At 33.1% G+C, this 21,547-nt stretch overlaps 1 long non-coding RNA gene across 1 annotated transcript; it reads left to right on the forward strand.

Annotated features, from left to right (window-relative positions):
- Positions 1 to 16,243: 16,243 nt before the first annotated feature.
- LOC148617196 (uncharacterized) lies at positions 16,244 to 17,310 on the forward strand. The gene is made up of 2 exons (XR_015921922.1): positions 16,244 to 16,669; positions 16,923 to 17,310. It is a non-coding gene; the product is annotated as an uncharacterized LOC148617196 (long non-coding RNA).
- Positions 17,311 to 21,547: the final 4,237 nt, after the last annotated feature.

Below are 21,547 nucleotides of genomic sequence, written 5' to 3' on the forward strand. Positions count from 1 at the left end.
TTTGATGAATGAACAAATATTATGTTTTAGTTTAAATCGATTAGAAATTAAATCATAAGAATTGTTTTTATTTTGTGTACAAGTTATGTTCGCATTTGGGGCACTCATGCCGAAGTTTATGTTTGTTCATAAATTGCTTCTCTGTTCATTTAGCCTAAACTATCCCAGTTGGTTTTTTCACATAACGTGGTCAAAAATTATAAACAATCCCAACAAGGCCAACTATATTTCTTGAAACTATGTAAAATGTTGTATGGGAAATTTGATTGATTAGGGATTTTGAGAATCATAGTATCAGTATCAATGTTCGAATGTTGGTGCGCAAATTATTTTGAATGACTTTCTTTATGGCTTTGATTTTTGATGTTTACATATGTAAGTGTATGTGTATGAATATGGTATTCAAAAATTAATTATTATTTGCTTATCATAACCTCTCAGATTGGATTTCTAATTTTGCAGAACATGTAGAACTGAGACGTATTTTTTGTCGATTAGTCCGCTATTCAATTAATCCAAAATTAAATAACGTCCATTCTTAACATTTGGACGGGTATCCTTCATAAATTAAATTATGTCAATTCATAATATTAGGCAGGTGCAACCTGCATATTTGTAAGAGGACGACGTTTACTATATTTTTTTACTTCAAAAAATAATAATGCCTTTTATAGTTTTAAAATAAAGATTTATTTTCTTCATAATTAAAAAAAACTTATGACATGAGCTATATTAAAGATACCACACTAAACAAGAACTATTTAAAAAAAAAGGATAGCCGACGAAGTAAAATTTTGATCTTTTTAACTACAATTTCTACATTTCATTCAGGAAATGACACATGGCACGCAATTTCAATTTTCGATTCAGTTTTTTTTTCGAACGCCACTGTTATCAATATTTGGCCAAATTATGAATCGAGAAACAGAATTGCGATAAGGTGACTTGCGTTTCCATGGAAGAGCGTCTTTAAGGTCAAAGGGTAGAAAGCAAAACTATACCGACTGCGCGTCAGAAAAAGATACTTGCTTTGTATTATCCATGGTATTACATGTTAATTTCCTGTCAGACTGGAATCAGGCTCTCAGTGTTTCAAATGTCAAAGGTTAAATTGGGAACTTTGTCTTCTGTAAAAATTAAAACAATTCTGAAACTTGATTTGTCCGTTTGAATCATTTTACATTGAAGTGTATATTCATTATTCTTATCGGATTGAAGCATTTGTACTGATATTACTTAGTCATGACCTCATTCAAATTCACAGTTATTGTTAAAAATTGGTGTTTATCATGAATTTATCAAATCCTCCCACTGATTTTAAAAATCACTGCCTTTTACTTTTCAACACGTGTTGCGGAACTCGTGACGTTGTGACATATAAGGCAACATCGACTGTACTAGACCACGTTTGAAGCTAGAGTATATAGATTGTCCATGCTTTCTGAAAATAAGCCTTTCTAACATTTTTAGAATTCAAAAAGGAGGGTTATCAAAATAATGTTCCAGCGATTAATCCTGATCGATACTTTTTTGCTGTTATTCTTTCCCATTAAATGTATTTCGTTCATCAAGAATTTAAAAAAAATATGTTGGTATTATAAATGCGCTGTTTCGCAAACGTGAGATATTTTGCAATATTGAATGATGAAAATCTTAACTGTTATGATATAGACTACTGGTGTGTAAACATTACATTGTATACTCTAGAAAGATTGACTTTTACATTACAAATAAACCAATAATATTAATGCTAATTTCCTTGGCATTTTTCCAGTAGACTACTTTACGAAGTAAATCAGGTAATGGCCATTACATAATGGGAAGACAAACCCTACTCACTGAAATTAGCTATGTTACTCGCTGTACTTGGTTGTCATTTTTTACTGTTAAGTGTCAGTATCTGTAAGATACAGACAGCGGGCGAAATGATATAAAAAAAACCACCATTTTGATAGCATCATTTGACTATTTTCACCATCAGAACCAAGGAAAACAGACAAGATTTCCCATATCACGCCGGACCATTGAGTTACAATTTCATTGAAATGCACTGAAAATGGACATTTCAAGGGCAGATAACTTTGTCGAAAACCTCTTTTTTCTAACATTCTATTGAAAATTTTCTGAACAAAGCCAGTGATGCAGAGATCAAATAATGGTCTTTTCATACAGAGAAAGTATCATTGAGTGATATTACATTGTCAGATCAGTAGGGTTTTGACATGCATGTTTCTGATTTTTCCCATTTTGTCTGATTCTTATTAACACTTACACTTCAGGGGGTAAACCTATGGAAGGGACATAACTCTTACAAATCTTTAGAACGTTTGTATTCAGCACTTTATATCAATGTCATGTAAACATCAAAGTAACTTGGACTTATTTCATTCTGTTTCAAAGGAAAGCTTGATAGGCTATGGTGAAATTGAATGCAATACTAACATATGACGGATTTCAAGTGTTATGTCCCTTACCCTGGGTCTACCTCTTTAATATACTTCTTATTTTAAAAATAAGAATACAACAAATATAACGAAGAAATCATATAAACAATGGACAATTCGAAAATACTTACTGTGTGAACAAATAACATCAGAAATAGATTTCAGCTTATTTTGGTCGGATGCTTTCAAGAAGTGGTGAATATAAACATGATACAAACATGTTCGATCTTTCAGTCGAATTCTATTAGTTTACTTTTGTTTTAGTTGTTATTTATTGTTAGTTCTTCGATTAAGAAAGATGTCAATTTCTGGTTAAAAAGCTAAGTGATCACAGACTGTTTATACTGACTTGATGTCAGTCGACACCTAAATTTCGGGTGTACCATACCCATAAATCTTTAGTTATTGACAGCTCAACGAAGACTTCAAACATAAAAAAAAAATAAACTAATACCATATTCGCAGCCGGAATTTCCCATCTGGCAATATTTATGAATCATAAAATTTTTTTCAAGTAAAAAATGGAACTGTTTTTAATTTTGAGTACTATTTGTCGTGTTATGTTTGGTATTTTCCAGTATGTTCCGTGTATTTGTACTTACCTGACTCTTGCGCAGTAATTATGCGCAATGTAATGGCTATAAACAGGAATCTTAAATGCATGTCTTTATTGACTCTCCACACGTTGACGTACTCCCAAACAGATAGAGTGGGAAAACGCCCTCGGACCCACGTGGGGTCTGAGAGTAGATCAGAGCGTCAACAGAGCAGCTCAGCCGCTAGTAGGACGTACTATGACTGACTTCTTTGGTCGAGTATCCCGAAGACTGGGCTTCGCTACCTCCAACTACTAACAGACGCTTACTAACAGAATCCCTGTAAGGGGCGGTCGTGCGAAACCCGTAAGGATAGTAAAGACCCTAAAAAACCCCAATCATCATCATGACTATATATCAACTACTTTGGTCAAGACGGTAAGATTTTTGACAGATTCTCTCCGCATTCTTTCAATTATTTCAATTATCCAAATTCCATTTCCGTTTTATTTTCCCGTTTCCGCTAAATAGTAACACCCAAACTATACATGTAAACAATATCAAGATATCAAAGTCATTTACGACCAAACCAGCAAATGAGAATTACAGTAATACTGGTTTCCACTTCAGCCTTGTTTATCTCTTAACAGACAACAATAGTCAGCGTTAAATCCTAGTAAATAGAGCTTTAATTGAAATTCACATAAGCATTCAGCATTAAAGTCATATCATTATGACATGAAATTCATGATATGATATTTATATGGAAATCCTCTTCTCTATTCATGTAAAATTCGTGCAAAAACAACGTAAACTTGTAAGAAAATTATGTTTAAATATTTTGAATGTGCATTGCATGGAAGAAATAAACTTTAAACACGCATCAGCTCTTATTTAACGCATTCATCAATAAAGACATGTGAACAATCATAAATTACGAGGACGATGCAAAGAAAATGGACGACATAAAAACCAAACAACAAAAATATAACAAGTATAACAAAACAAGCACATAACCAACCCAAGAGGATTGTCATTGGATAATGATATTTCCGCATCTTTAAAGTGCAATATTATTAGCCCTAGTCAATTTTAGTAGTCTTGAATGCATTGGAGTTTTGGGTAACTTTTAAATACATGAATTAACACTTGTCATTTTGCTCCGAATGACCCCTGATTTGTCCCCAAATAACCTTTTGTCGTAAAATGAAACAATGTAATTTTAAATTGTGACGTCATGAATCTTTAAGTTGAAGGAAAATTCAGTAAAAAAAACAAATGGAAAATATATTATTTTCGTCAATGTCGTCCCACAAGTGTAAATACGTCCATTATTGAAACCGAACCACGAGCTTAGGTTATCTAAAAAGTAAAAAAAAAAACTACTACAGTAAGTAAAATAGTTAATTTTAAGCACTTAAGAGTGTAGGCCTATGGCCAATTACCCGATGAAAGATCTCCGGTAGTTAACTACTTGACAATTAACAGGGATATTTAATATTTCAGGGTATGAAGTTTGATATAATCAATAAAATTCCATGTTTAAATGGCCTGTTTTACTACTTCCATCATTATTTTCAATTTTTGTCGCATTCCGATTTTCTGGCTATTTGCATTTAATCTATCGTAGAAGTATAACAAGCCTTATTATCATCCAACTGTTCACATTCCTGGCACATTAAAATGAAGCTAACAAGGACACGAGTTAATCTCGCTTTGCGAGTGATTAGAGTCTAGGTCAATGTTAGCATTACCAAATTAATGACTTCTGGCTTAATCCCCAGTTACGCCCCTGGAACAGGGTCATGTTGCAACAAGATTGAAGTCATCACTACTGAAGTTTTGTGGACGCCATCATGAACACCTGGACCGTTACGATGTATAGATCTGCACCATGAAAACTGATTTGTTCATCGTGTCATAGTTTTCCTTTCCTCTTCCGTCTACCCCGGAACTTGGCGGGTGTTCCTAGAAATGCAGAGGACGCTTACTCTATCAGTGCACCTGGTCCACGCTCCCAGTGTTTAGTGCAGTCAGAGTTGCTTATTTGCTTTTGTTACTTTATACATGTATGTATTATTTTAGTTACTTAATGTTCTTTGTCGTGTATGTTTGTTTTCTATGTTTGGCCGTTGTCCCTGGATTACATTCTTTTGATATACGCTAGAACCTTGGTTCCCTTGACTACTCTTTCATAGTAGATCGAATCGAGCTCCGTGTGACTTTTCTACACGGGTATGTTCGAAACAATTACGATTTGAATAAGGTTTTTGACTATTATCACTAATTATTTTAGTTATTCAAGCGTCCAATTGGTATTCGTTTTATGAATAACTTTTCCCACTATAGGCGTCCGTTTGATACCACGATAACAAAAAAGTCATTCTGTTCTGTTGACAATCCATCCGCTTTAAAAAAAAAAATACAAACCGGATGCGATGATGTATTTTTTATGCCATTGTGTGACTGATGATAAAGTGTAGGTCAACATTTACAAAACTATTGCGATGATTGAGTATATGTGACTAAGGGGACAACTTATAGATTTATTCATGGCTAGGATGAAAGTTAGTGTTCTCCATTTTTTTCCCAGTATAATTTCTGATCTAACTATTTCTTTGTATACTGTAACCTGTCAATTACAGCCCTGGAACCACCCAATTGTTCATCCTGGATTTTTTGTTGACCATAGATCGTCTTCCTTCCTTGTTATTTCAAATTTGATCCTAGCACCCCCCCCCCCCATAAATTCAAGTTGCTCCCTAGGACCTTAATCGCCGCTTTGCGTAAATTTAAAACAAGATTGCACTAGGCACGTTTTAGTTCACATGACGTCCAGAATCTTTAATTGGTATACAAATTTAGAAACGTCTTACCGTTGGAAGGGATTATACCAACACAGAGAAATAAATTTATTCCCACGTAGTTTCCTGTCCGAATTGGCCTCACACCCGCATCCCAGATACATACTGTGAAGAAAACAAATGAATGTATAGATATGCTGGGATTGACCGCTAGCATGGCAGCAATGTGTAGCTTCAGCAAGTGTGTGATTTCCTGAAATGACGTGAAATCCTTATAATCTCCCATCTACTAGGTAGATTCAAGGTTACAGTAGCTTTTATTTATCCTTTATTTTTGTTAAGTTTAGTTCTGAATTATGGTTAGCCATTTTTTGTCCTTTTTTGGATGTCGGTATTCTATATACATGTACTCATACAATTATCATTACTCAATATTGTTTAATAACGTTGATTCTTTCTTTTGCCCGAGTTTTAGATTTCCTAATCATACGGTTCACCGCTTACCGATAATCCCCTTATGGACCTAACTTGTCCATAGGCGGACCTAGAAATTCATAGAAGGGGTCCCGATCCAAAGAGTTATGAATGGGGATTAAGGGCCATATTTTGCTAATTTTTGTGTAAAATTTCCACAACCGTTACAAAATTTCCAACACAAAGAGAGAATCAATCCCCTGGAACCTTTCCTTTTGCTCTACATCTGTGCATTTCTCTTTTTAGATACTCTTGCCGGTCAGTCTTTTTTTCTTTTTTTTTTTGTATCCTGTGAATTATCAAACTTCTTCGAAAGATAAAACATTCAATATAGTACAAATGTATACCAATGAGGTTGGATACAGATCGTGCATGGCTTCCACTATATGGAAGTGTCACTCAAAAGGTTCTCTTGGGTGACCAGTTTCCCCTTGTAGAAGTAATAATATAAAACTAATACAAATTTGGTTCGCTTTTGTGTATGTTTCTGGATGGGATTCAAATTGTATTATGGGTTTTGTTACACGAACAAATCATTAAATTCTTCAAATATGTTTGGAATTGTTTGCAAAAGTTAATGATAATATGTTTGGTGTGAACACACTGAAAATACCTTTAATCGGGCCATTACAGTTTCTAGTGTACTGTTCTTATTTGGATAAAGGGGAGCGGTTTAACGCTGAGTGTGACAGAAGTTAGCAAATATGCCCTCTGTGTAGAAGATTGAGTTTATATACCCTATACAATAACATTTAAAGTGGAATCCGAGAATGGATACCGTTATTCTTAATACTTATATTTACTGAGACTATAACTGAGGCGAAAATAAAACGAAATGAAATCCTCCTGCAAAGCTGACATTTCAAAACAACATTTTAGCGGTATTTCAATCTTCATTTTAACACATTAAAATAGGTAATAATGGGTTTGAAAATATATATTTAGCTTGCACAAAAGACCAATCGGGGTACATGTAATTGCCTTTTAGCAACGAAGTAGTTGACTATTACGTTAAAGGTCAAACTGCTAGAAAGTAAGACTTTGGAACTTACAAGTTATTCTCACGTTATAATTTTAGAACAGTTAACTTGGAAAAAATATTGAAACATTAAAGCATGTAAAAGCAGACTTTATTATAAAAAACCTATATTTTTAAAGCCTAAAAGACTTATCTTACTAGGTCTAACCACTCTTGCATTGCACTTCCTTCGAAGTGTATACAAAAGTTTGATATTTGTCTTCCAGCTAACTTTTCGAATATTTACCTAAAACGTCTGGCTTTCCTTTAACAATATAAAACAAAACTCAAATAAACAGTTATCTCAGCCTGAATGTAGAGCAATTGTCGCACTGTTACATGAATCTGTAACCTTAAAAATGTAATCGTGGTCTTAAATGAATTGTATGCTTCTTTTGAAAAAAAAGGGTATTTTTTTTAATTAAATACACATTGATGAATGTCTCTTTCTTACTAGGAAGTTGTTAAGGACAAGATCACAATATATGAAACTAGTGGTTTCGAATGATTTATATTTTGAACGCCAAATCGACTAGATACAGTACAGTTTGACTGTACTAAATATGTTATTGACTTAATGTCATGTAACACTTATTAGGTTTAGCAAACTGATATTAACCATAGTTTACTACAGAATCAAAGTATTAGTGACGCTTCGTTTTTAATTAACAAAACATGCTTACTTACATTGAAAAGGAAATTCGTCAATATGACAAGGAAAAACGAGTGCTTACAGGTTACAGACCACCCATTCAACCAATGCAAAAATAGTTCTACGCAGAAATTACCTCCAGTTCCTCATAGCGCTGTGAAAAAAAGTTCTCATTTATTTCAAAAATCAAAAGTGTTTCTGAAGACCCATGGGTGGCCTTGAGCTTACATTGTTCATCCCGGTAGGGTTGTTGTCTCTTTGATATTTTCACCTTGTCCTTTCTTCTTAATTATATCTTCATTCTCTTGATGTTTTATATTTAAGTAGCAGCCAGACAGTAAGTTATTAATGCATGTCAAAAAACCAAATTCAGTTTTATTTTCTTGTTCAGAAACCTTTATAGATCATATAACCCGTCATAGTTTTTTCATTTTGGGGTTGCGTTTTTGAGGTAATTTTTGTATAGATTGGACAGGAAATTAGCACTTTGCAAGAATTATCTTTCTTGATTTGGTTTGATTTAATTGGTTTTAGTGGGAGATTAAACTGTGGTTTTCTCAAAAGTACAGATCTAGATACTGAAAGGACTACTGCCACATAAAAAATATAGCATATTTTAACCAAAAAAGCATTGTCTGATACATAGGTTTGTCTACACTATGAACCACCTCACCATAGGGAGAGCCTGAATTTTATATGGACCTGTACTTAATTGAATGGCTTTGGCGAAATGTTTTAAACATTGTTAATTACTCCCAAAAAGCTTTATTTCAAAATGCTTTGAAATATTTTGTCATTTCCAAGCTCCAGAACGATTCCAGATTTAGATAGACTAAGTATTTATAATCTCTTCTTACATTTAGGACGGTCCTCTATTCAATAAAAAATATATTACAATTACACACACATACCCGGCATTCCCCAGAAACGATAATTTGTATGGCTTTTATCTCAATGAAATTGAAATATGCGTTACCGTTTTCTAAATAAGCGAAGTGAGCGAAATACTCGCAAACAAAGCACCAAGTATGGATAACATTTTAGTAACATTGACAGATAGAGTGCCATTTATTCATTTAGTTTTGGTAAACCCCTCATCACGTAAGAGGTCGAAGTAATAAACTACAGAGGCCTTGTCGAGAGATACATGTTGTCCTAGTAGATTTGAAGCGACTTGTCTATGTGCCGATTTGTCCAATATTTTAAACATTCGCTTGTTATACTAACGTACTCATGCAGCAATTTCAAAGAACTCGAGCTGAGAATCATGCAAAATGTGATTCATGGTTGGAAAGCCTACATATTTTTATTTTTGATATTTTGTAGTGAACAGAAATGAACTTGTGGCTTTTCATATATCCTCTGTTCATAGGAGATAAAAGTTATAAAGAACTGCAGAATTCAAAATTAAGGGAGATAAATCTGTATATGACATACAATACAATAGATACTGATGGATTTTTAATGTGGATTATCTCTCATGAGTACTCCAGCAGTGCTAGAGGTTATCTGGCAAACTATTTTTTACTTGGTGCCATCCTAACCTCTAACGTCTAACATGTTGAAAGCCATCGCAAATGTGAATAAGCTAAACATGTGTTCTAAGCTATTTGAAGCCTTTTATTTAAATAAAAGAAGTTTAATCCACCGGAAATCATACGATAATAATCCACATTTGTTGTTAAATACCTAGAAAACATTTGTAATGAAGTGACCAACCAGTTTGCATTAGGTCATTAATTTCATGGAATACAATTTTTTGACAAAACGAACTTAAAGTTGGTAAAGGCAATTCGTTGATTAATTTAATATTTAAATTTTAAAATCCGTAATTTTATTAACTGGTTATCCACATTCAAAAGGCTGAAAATCAAATGTAAACTTCATTTGAACTGCTTTTACAAACTTTAAGGATGTCCAGGATGGCTGGATTTCCTCATCAGGTAGGTCATTTGGTTTTCTTCAGTTTAGTCACCTTCTCCGGTATTGTGGTAAAGAAACTGTATAAAATGTTTTAAATGGTAAACATTTTACTATATTATTCTGTCGATTTCAAAGAACGTCGGAACAAGCGGTATGCAATGTGGCTCTCGAAAATAAGAGGTTGCAGTATGAGGGAACGGAATTCCAATCCCATACATTGTAGGAGTACTACGAGCAGACAGATTGGAATGAATGATTATAAATTTCATCAGACCTATAAAGCAACTTAATAACAAAAATAAAAATGTGTCCCCTTTTTGGGGAACATATTACAGAATTTGCATGATTCTTTGCTTGAGTACTACTTAACATATTTTCAAGCTTCGAACAGCATGTAACGGTGTGACGTTCTAAATTTACTTGAATACATTAAGTATGTCTGCTCCTGTGTGACTGAAATCAGACAATTCGTGATTCTAAGGTCATAGGCTAAATTCGGACCGATTACCGTAATGAAATTATTTCACTGAAAAAAGAAACACAGTGAAGATTTTTTTTTTAAATTGGGTCATGACAAAACTTTCTTAATTCATAGTTACATGCAATATGTTGTTACATATACTTCACTGATTAATCTCTTAAGCACACATGCTACCATATACAACCAATTAGTTTATTTTAATACTTCTCTGTCTAAGAATCAGGCAATATGTATATATGAAAAATTCCCAAAGATGTTAGAACTGTCAAATTTGCGAAGCAAATTTTTGGTCGTTTCCTTCGCGGGACTCCAACTCGTACCGCTGTGATATCTATGGCAACACCGCCTGGACTAAGTCCAGCACCCTAGACCACTCGACCAGCTAGGCTGTAAAATATAGCTTTCGCTGACCGGTCATTCCTCCTCGTAGGATTAATCTAGGGCTGTTACTTAGTACACGAGGTATGGTTGTACGGGACAGCTCATCTATGTGTTGTTATGTAGGATATAGGATCAAATTAACGATACATGTCACAACAAATCAATATTTTACAGACGTTTCAGAGTATATATGTATGTTTATTTCATAACATCAAAAAGCAATAGTCGAATTGTTGGTAAAGTTTGCCTTTTTAGAGATTGGTAGCCAAATTAATAGTTGAAATGCATTATGGAAAAATGCCGTGAAATTAACCACATTATTATATAAGCAATAAAAAATGTCTACGTCTCATATATGTTTTAATGTCTGTATTAAATTAAATAGTTTTTTGGTTGTTTTCTAGATGTATTGAATATATTTGAGGGGAAATAATCAAAATTAATTGAGAATAGTAATGTGCCACCCGCTGCCTGATTATTACACAAAATTGTATTATAAAACGTGTGTGGTTATCGTATCCGGTATGCACATGCACGTCAAGATGATTACATTTATATATTGAAATGTGTACAAGCATATAAATTTCATGACATTACTTACTTCTATTCTGTGCACGCGATTTCAGAAGGGAGTGACCTACGACGGAACCCAAACCGCCGTGACTGTCTTCTGAAATTGAAACGCCTTAGCAGTGTATATATGCGTGCTGTGTTGCTGTGGTAGAGCTTTTATTGATAAGGAGAAGTGCAGTGATTAAGAAAACTTGTCTTCCAATTTTTCTTTCTGCGGGGGACCGGTGTTGTATAGCTACCACACGGAACAATTTTCCTATTTAACTTGAGCAGAAAATTAGAAAAAAAACATTATTTAACACATACTTTAGTGTTCCTCATAAGCGTTCATTTCATTTTTCCTTTTTTTTTAATTTTGTTTTTTTTTGTTTCTTGTTTTGTTTTGTTTTGTTTTTTGTTTTGTTTTGTTTTTTGTTTTTTTTTTTATTATTCACTTATTTTCTTTATTTGTTTGTTTGTTTGTTTATTGTTGTTTTTTTTTTTGTTTTTGTTTTTTTTTGTTTTTGTTTTTTTTTGTTTTTGTTTTTTTTATTATTATTCACTTATTTTCTTTATTTGTTTGTTTGTTTGTTGTTGTTGTTTTTGTTTTTGTTTTTTGTTTTTTTTTGTTTTTTTTTTTTGGGGGGGGGGGGTGTTAAGATATGAGGCAAAAATTAAATAAACTTACTAAATTTTCCAAAAACAAATTACTATTTTAACTCTTTAGGAACCCAACCCATGTTAAAAAATATAAACGGTCCTTAATCAACTGCAAAAAAATCTTATTAAAAGCATGCTTTTAGTCTTTAATCAAGGGTTATTCCAGTGGAGAGAGTGCGGGCTTCCGGGGATATGACCTCTCCTTTTTGTTTGAATATTTAGTTACTTATAATCAATAAGCAAATGTCAACCTATATCCCCTTGCATACATTTCTAGTTCGAAATTTACTCCCCTTTTATGTAAATTTCTGAAACCGCCCTTGATTAATGCCAGTAGAATTTGTTACCTTCGTGCTTCGATTTTATACTAGAAACTGTATTTCCACCATAATATCAAATACCATGGCACGTTATTGTGGTTGATATCTGAATTCTTCTGATAATGTTTAACATGCGCGTGTGTATGTGTGTGTGTGTGTGTGACAATTTATATAAATTTAGTACATACTAAATTACTATGTCAATCTTGACATTCGTGTGAGATTTATCATACATACGTAACACGTGTAATACATAAAAGGGCATTATGTTCTATTTCTGACTGTTTAAGAAGAATCAAGGAGCTAGATGCGGAATTGAAGAACGAGAGGACTCACTGACTGACTAAAGACGGGGCGCATGTCGTCACGCTCCAGTGAATTTCTCTCGTTTCAACCATTTTTTCCGGGAAATGGGAGGATGCATTTTATGGCATAGATTGTTTTGTTTTCGTTTTTTGTTTTTGTTTGTTTTTGTTTTTGTTTTGTTTTGTTTTGTTTTTTTGGTTTTTTTGCTCTGCAATCTGTTGATGCATTTCTGTTTCCATAATGTGTGCCTAGGTATGACCTAAAGATGACCAAAAAGATTCTCATCCATTATCCGAAAGCAACATCCCAGAAATGTTAGTTTCCATACTAAAATGGGACTTAAAACATGACTTGTACTCGTAATTCAACTAACTTTTGGGGCCTTTTACAGCTTGCTTTCTGGTATGGATTTTGTTCATCATTGACGACCGAGTGGTGACCCGTAGAAGTATAATTGTTAGTTGCTTGGTATTTGGTGGATGACTTTCTCAATGACAATCATACCACATATCCTATTTTTATAAGTTACCTGATTCGCATCATCATGGAAGTTTTCTTATTCATGGGTTGCTATTACTTGGTTTAAATTTAACAGGAAAGCGGAAGGAAAATGGTGAAATCCGGTACATTAGATTCAATTTAATAATAGGTGAAAATTGTTCCGGAATTGGGTAGAAAATTTGTTCTTTATATTTTATGAATCGATAATTCGGTCGAAAATGTTCGGTTTTGTGACAAAGTAATTAATCGATCATATGCAAATTAAAAATATAATATATCCACTGCCATGAAGAGACTATACATGTATACATTCTTCATATCGCTTAAATGTTCTGAAAATATCATGTATGTACTAAATTTACTTCCTTTTAGTGTAAAATCGGCTCCAGGTTTGATGTGTATATTTGTCACAATGACATTAAAACATACAAGTCCATCATTACTCTATTGTACATGTACATGTATGACTATTTTTTTTTTGCGTATGTTAATATAAAAACTCATTTGTACACTGTTGTACGATTAATTTGTGTACGTTTTTTAAGCTCATTCGTAACACAAGTGTACTGCACTGTTATAAGACTATTTTTGCGTACGTTATAAAAGCTCATTCCTTTAATAAAACATTTAGTGGTGTGTAACCTTAGACCATATAATGATAAATCAGATAAATGTTACATGTATTTGATTAAAATGTTCCCTGTACGTATTTCACTTAAGGAGGTAGACAGGGTAAGGGACATAACTCATGAAATCAGCGTTTGTATCACATTCAATATCACTAAAAAGACTTTCAAGCTTTCATTTGAAACAGAATAAAATCGGTCCAAGTTACTTTGATGCTTACATGAGATTGATTTTAAATGCTGAATACAAACGTTCCAATGATTTGTAAGAGCTGTGTCCCTTACCCTAGGTCTACCTCCTTAAATTAAATCCAAACATCAAATGACAATTTTGCTTTTGAAAAAGAATAAATTGTATCCGCCACCTGTATGAGACAACATATATGATTCGGTGGCAAATCAATGGGGTAAGTCAGGGGTTAGAAACCCTCATCCCTATCTATTTGAAAAAAAAATTCTTGCAAAGTTCGAGCAAAAATTAGCAAATTATAGCCTGCAACTCTTCTTGACCCACTTCTTTCCAAAATCTAGCTCTCGAACTCTGTAAATACATACGTTTACGACATGAGTGATTGCTTAGTTTAACAACTGATTTAATTAATTTCGAACATATGATACATATTATATAGTCGTATAGACTTACTAAATATCCAATTACAAGAACGTTGCTGACTATACCGAAAAGTATGCGTGTCCTTAATTAAGGTTATATCTCGTTCCATATTGGGTTTAGAATTTGTCTCTTCCATGCTCAGTATAATTTGTAAATCTTCTTGTAACGTTTGTCTTCCTGTCTGCCTGTTTGTCTGTCTGTCTGTTTGTCTGTTTGTTTGTTTGTTTGTTTGGTTTTTTTTACTTTTTAATGTATTTGTGTTTGTTTGTTTGTTTGGGTTTTTTTACATCTTTAACTTTATTTGTTTGTTTTCGCTGTGTTTTGTCTTCTAATAAAACGTGTACATGTATAAGGTCTTTAATTGCTACCACATTACCTGATTTGTTAATGAAAAAGTGAAAAGGGATATGCATCCACTATTAAGTACAAACATCTTGAAAATCAGGCAGTGTATGAAACATGGATAGAGAAAGACACCAATTTGAAACTATTCGTATCATCAAAATTTTGAGAAAGAGTAATCCCAAATTTACATAATAAAAATCGTAAAAAGAAAAAATTACACTTTGTTGAAATGATCATGAACTGAAAATGAAAATTAAGGATAAGCCTTCAAAAAGCATAAGTTGCTATTATTTTAATATTGAAAATTTTCCTCCTGGTTTCTTCAGTATTGTAGAAATCCAATAGAAGTAGACTAATTGGAGACAAAATGTTGTAAAAATATTTTTTGGTGAAAAAAGATGTTCAGATTTACACATATTTTGTTTGATTCTTCCAAAAATTTGCAACTTAAAAAATACGAAGCAACTACATTTATGAGCCACCATTGTTGATGACAACTTTGATATTACAATTCATTATGATACAGTAACTACAATACTACGAGTTCTATATGCATAGCTAGAATCTCAGTCGTGATTAATTGCAACACTCTGAAGCTACAACTTCGAGGTATTTGTGTCATTTTCATAACGAGTTTTTGATGCAATCCCCCTACGCTTTTACAGAATCTTGTAAAGCCAATGATGATTCAAAGATGACAGGGATGATTTAAGAAGCATCTTAATTATTTCAATCAATCGTGACAGAATAAATATTTTGACAGAAAAAAAGAGAGAATGCGTTCAGAACGAGCTATCTATCATCGTGCTATTTGTAGTGATATACATGTAGTACATTTACGTGCATCAATGCACGGCCGTCAAAAGTGGGGGGTGGGTGCATGGCACTCCCTTTTGCAGATGTGATATCAAATTAATACAACTTATATATATTTCTGAAAACACCTAAAGTGCCCAAAATTGTTCCTTCTAAACAGACTTTTTTTACATCTGGGAACAAGTGTTATCCCAAGTGACCCCGCAACCACCGCTCCCCCTACTTAGCCAAAACCTGCAGATGGCACAAGAATGCATTTTAAAATGTCAAGTCAAGAAATAAGATTGTTTAATCAATAACCAGTCTTTTATGAAAATGTGTTTGGTCGCATATGATACATGTACATATTTACCGTACATTGAATAAATCCGAATATAAATAAAATTTCAAACTGATCATTGTTACCCATGAAGTATCATCTATACACATCAATGGTGATGGTTTCAATTAACAATCGTACTTACTACGTTCTTGTAGGTTAAACAAAAGAATATTTATTATGCATCTCGCGTTGTGATAATTAACTGTTCAAATGATTTAAGTAGTGTCATGAAATCGATTGGTGTATATTTTACCTAGGTGATTAGCTGATAGGTATATACTCCTACTTTCACATGTAGCAGACCAATCATTAAGATCGATTCCTGGAGTAGTTGTTTATTCCTGCCTTTTACCATATAAGGAAGGTTAATTAGCATAAAGAAACATTTCCACGTGAGAACGAATAGTATATATAGCAGAACGTACGGAGAATACTACAAATCATTTAGCTGCTTTGACAGGATCTTTTACATCGAACTTACTTGTGGACTTAACTGCTTTGCATTGCAGATTTATTTGCTTCATCCTTGGAATACATATAATTGAAACTATTCAAGATGTCGATAGTTTTGCCAAGATTCGTTTTGGAGAAAGAAAGTGAAGAGGAATTGATGGCCTTCACTGAAGAGGGCATCACACCTGAGAATCTAGCCACCGTCTGCCAATACAAGTCACTGGTGCTTCCACTAACAACGCTTCCAGAAGTTGCAACATATTCAGGGCCTGGACATTAACATGCTGAAAACCAAAACTTTTTCTTCAGATTGAAAGGACATTTTGTTTACAAAGGATGATTATGATGCTCCGTCCAAACTCTTAGATGTTGTGAAGTCTTTACTCAGGGAAGCTTGTATGCTTAGGAATATATTTGATCTTCCAAATCATTTAAATAAATTGTAAGTATCAAACTGTGTTTTATATAGATTTTATTATCAGTCTTTAATCTATATTTCTAGACAATTCTGTTCTTCATTAGTTCATAAATATTAATACTGTGCAGTACATGTATATACAAAAACTAACTTTCTGTACTGCTAATTATACAACAAAAAGCAGATTTGAAAAGAAAACTTTCATTTCTAATTGTCGTACTTACTGGACTTATGAATTGTACATATTTGTAAATATTTGCATCTTTTATCATTTCAGGTTCGTCTCATTTCATTATCAACGCAAGAAAACGGTCCACCGTCTCAACCACCACCCTCGGAATACTTTGGATGTTTACCGTCTATACTTAAATCGCATTACTTTCATTATTTGCATGATGGGAATACCTCAACGACAGTTTTCGTAATGGAGAGTGCTTGCACGTAAAACATCGCATGACAGACTGATGGCTTCTTTTCCATTTTAAGACGTTTTGTGTTCAGACTAGAAACATTCCACGAATGACTATATGTTATTTTTCGGTGTAACTATATTTTGTCTGTTGTGGTTAGATATTTATTTTTTATTTTGATTATGATTATGATTTGTTGATTGTTATTTATTTAAAATCTAATTTTGCAATAATAAACATAAATTGAAAGCATGATTTGGTACTCACTTCGTTTGAATACAATTTAAGGAGGTAGACCTAGGGTAAGGGACATAACTCTTACAAATCAGTGGAACGTTTGTATTCTGCATTTTACATCAATGTCATATAAGCAAAGTAACTTGGATTGATTTCATTTTGTGTCAAATAAAAGCTTGATAGGCTTTAGTGAAATAGAATATGATACAAACATATCACTGATTTCATGAGTTATATCCCTTACCCTAAGTATACATCTTTAAAAAAGATGTACTAAGTTCATTTACTTCTGCTTTTTGGGGCATTGTTTACCCTGTCCTTATGCTAAGTGTGTTTCTTTTGCCCTTGGTGTTGCTTCGTCTAGCTTTTTGATGTTTCGGATTTTAGATTTCGATATCGGTCTTACTATAAAAGTATCACTATACAAAGTGGAAATTATCTATGAAATCTAGATTAATCGAGTATCAGCATTCGGGTACATATGTTTGCGCTTACAAGTAAATTTACTATTTATTTAAGTCTTTAAGATCCTGTATTAACGCTATATTTTTATTTCATCTATTACTTGAATCGGATTAAGTTTCTCGGAGTTGTACATATCATATTTATGCGTTATCATTTGCCCATATGTACATACATGCACATGTATTACTTCGTCTTTACGTACATGTAGCATTGTTTTAGGATTTAGAATATTGAGAAATACATTGTGATTTACATTTAAACAAAAGGTTTAGAATAACACACACCCCCCAAAAAAAACAAAAACAAAAACAAAAACAACAAAAAACAACAAAAAAACTCAACTAAAAATAATCAACGTCACAACTAGCTCACTAAACTATAACAGACGGAAATTAAAATGTCAAAGCAAAATAATGTCATTTCAAGGGTACAAAATAACTGTATGATTTTAATCAACTGTTTTGTCTCTAATCAGTTTAGGTTGTGCTTAAAATCATGAAGAAGAAAAAAACTCTAATAGTGAAATTTAGACAATAAGTGCAAAGATTAAAAATAGAAATCGTACTTGTCACAAATTCAGAAACATTCTATAAAGTACTTGAACTGAAAATAATAATGATTGCATCTCTTTGCTTCTGTCAATTCCTTCATGATTGTTTCTTTAGTGATTTATAATTGACTAAAAACATTATGTACTCAATATCTTTACTTGAATAAAAGTTAAAAAAAAAAAAAAACAATTCACACTGTATAGGATTTTTGTGCGTTCCGGGGCGGGGTTCTGAGTATGGAACTACTTACCACTTTTGTTGGAAGATGTTTAGTATTGTAAAAATTTTGGTAAAAAACGAGTAAACAACAGTCTGAGAATTCCTTGTTTTCTTGAACCCCTGTTCCAAAATTTTTGAACCCATGCCTGGTCAGACATTGAAGACTGGACACGAAAATGATAGTAGTGTCTACTTTAAAAAATGACTGCAGATGTAAAATTGGAAATGTAGCTGTAAACACACACAGACGCAGTATAGCTTTGCTTTTTACCCTTTGACCTTAAGGACGCTCTTCTATGGAAACACAAGTCACCTGATCGCAGTTCTTTTTCCCGAAAAATTGCCCAAATACTGATAACTTAGTGGCGTTCGAAAAATCTGTATTTTATCTATACCGACTCCATGGGAAAAATGGACATGTAGCTGTTAACATACGATTGTTTTTAAATTTTGCAATTATGCATGGGCTTGGTAAACACATGACGTACACGTGATAGACTCTCGCATTAAATTAATTTAGAGGCTTGCCCTACCGTTGCACTCTGTCAATACTCCGTGTTTTAGTGGAGTATGAGTTGCCTATTTGTCGTGATTATTAGTTTATTTGAGTTTTTTTATGGTGTTTTTTTTTCTGTTGTCTTGGTGTAGTCCCAGATCAAGAACAAATGAAGTCATGTTGAAAAGATAATTTTCACGTTCACAGAAAGGAATGATAAAATAAGTTTTATTGTTTCGATACACAAGAACATTAGTCTCTTAATCTTTTTACGACATTACTGGTGCACCCTGTCAATACTCCTTGTTTTAGTGGAATATGAGTTGCCTACTTGTCATACTTATTAGTTTATTTGCGTTTTTCCTGTTGCCTTGGTTTAGTCCCGGATCAAGGACATCCTGTTCCTCGTTCTAATCAAGGTCTCTGCGTATGCTTTTACATACTTATAAGTTCTTATTGCTACATTTGTATACAATACTCTATGTAAATTCCAAGTCCATAAACCAAGATTAAAAGTAATTCGGAAATAAAGTGAAAATGAAAGTTGCCCACCGGAGATATCAACACTTAAAATTTGGTTAGATTCGACTACAAAAAGGTACGGGGAAAATTTCCCGCCATAATTTTTACAAGATAACCAGTTAGAAAAAAGTTCACGATATATATCAGAACATTATACTTAGGAAGATATATTTTTTGGACCTAACAAATATATTTGAACGGTTCCATTTATTTTCTTGCTATGTGATGAATCACCCCCTGCCTGGGTTTTAGGCAGAACCATACTTAAATAAGAAGTTATCATAATACACGTGAAAAATGACATATATGGAATGTGCTGGTTTCAGTTGAGTATTTGTTTTATTTAACTCATTTAATAAAAAGCCCAATGACTTATTTTTGTATTACTCGTTTTTGGCTGCATTCATCATGTTCTATAACAATGTTTACTCCAAAGATTTGTAAGTGTGTAATAATGCGGTGATGACGTCCAAATCACGGGAAAGCATGAAAACTGTTTGGACATCGTTAATTCTCCAGATATTACAGAATCACAATTACTGAGAGAAGCAGGATAACTAATATAACGCGTGAAGAACACAATTAATTAACATTATGTTCAAAGTACGTAATACATGTATATATTTGTATGGAAGCTGTTTAGGGCCACTTAAAGACAAGTACTATTTTTAAAAAAAAGATAGCCGACGCAGTAAAATTTGTTCTTTTTAACTTATAATTTTCTACATTCTTCATTTAGGAAAAAACACATGGCACACAATTTCAATTTTCTATGCAGGTTTTTTTCGACTCCTTGTATGCTACTAACATAGTTGGATCCAAGGGGGCAGTCGGAGGGGGGTGGCGGCCTTCCTATGCTCGAAAACTTTGTTCGATTATTAAAAAAAAAAACTGGAAATCACTGGATACCCCCTCCCCCTTTTGGCCATTTAGCGTCTCCTTTTGAGTTCTGGTTGCACCACTGTATATGTTTTGCTTTGTTTTTGTTTTGTTTTGATTTGTTTTGTTTTGTTTTGTTTTTGTATTTTTTGTTTTTGCGTTTTTATTAATTTATTAATGTCTTTTTTTGTAAAAGTGATAACGACACGGAACGGAACAGCTGCGGTATTACCAATGTTTCACTGTTAGTTACATAATGTGGTGTAAAATAACTCCGGTGTCAAAGGTACCAATCTGAATGTTCCTGCTCTGAATTTCTGTATTATCTTTTAATTGATTTGACTGATTGGTCGATTGATTGCATTTTACAGTTCAAAACCTATACATGTAATTGTGTACTCTCCCTGATAGATCGTGAGGCAATATTCCACCAGATACATATAACACTTTGACACTCACTTTAAACTTTATCAAGTCATTTGTTACGTTTCAATGTTTAAAACAAATTCTCTACCGTCATATTGAGTTGTGTGCTTGGCAGAAAAGCAGTGATTTACGGTTCTCAAGTCCTTGGTTTGAATCGGCCGGAAATCAAAACCATGATCACCAGCACTCGAGGCTACCAGGCAACCACGAGACCACCAAGGCGATAAGTATAGGTCTATGAAAATGGTACTAATAAAATTTAAGTAGCTGTCTATGTAAGAATTATGCAAAATCTGAAAAATGTGATACACCCCAAAAAAAGCTACATATTTTTTTTCATTTTCGTAATTAAGTTGTTTTATAGTTCTATATTATGAAATGTGTAATTATTCATTCAAATCTACCTGATGTTAAGAGATAATCAACATTAAAAATTAAATAGATTCTATTGTATTTGAGTGTCATTTACAGAGTCTATACAATTTTTATCTCATATGAGCACGGGTTATACGAAAAACCAAATGTTAATTTCTGTTTACTGAAGCATTTTAAACAAAATATCCAAAATAAAAATATGTAGGCTTTCCAACCATGTATCACATTTTGAATGATTCTTAGCTGGAGTGTTACTTAATAACTCTATTCATCACCATTAACAATAATTGTATGGAAAACGACTGATTTTAACCAAAATCTA

This window comes from Perna viridis, chromosome 5 (assembly GCF_037379345.1).
Source record: "Perna viridis isolate PV_CMFRI_1.1 ecotype Kerala chromosome 5, ASM3737934v1, whole genome shotgun sequence".
NCBI lineage: Eukaryota > Metazoa > Mollusca > Bivalvia > Mytilida > Mytilidae > Perna > Perna viridis.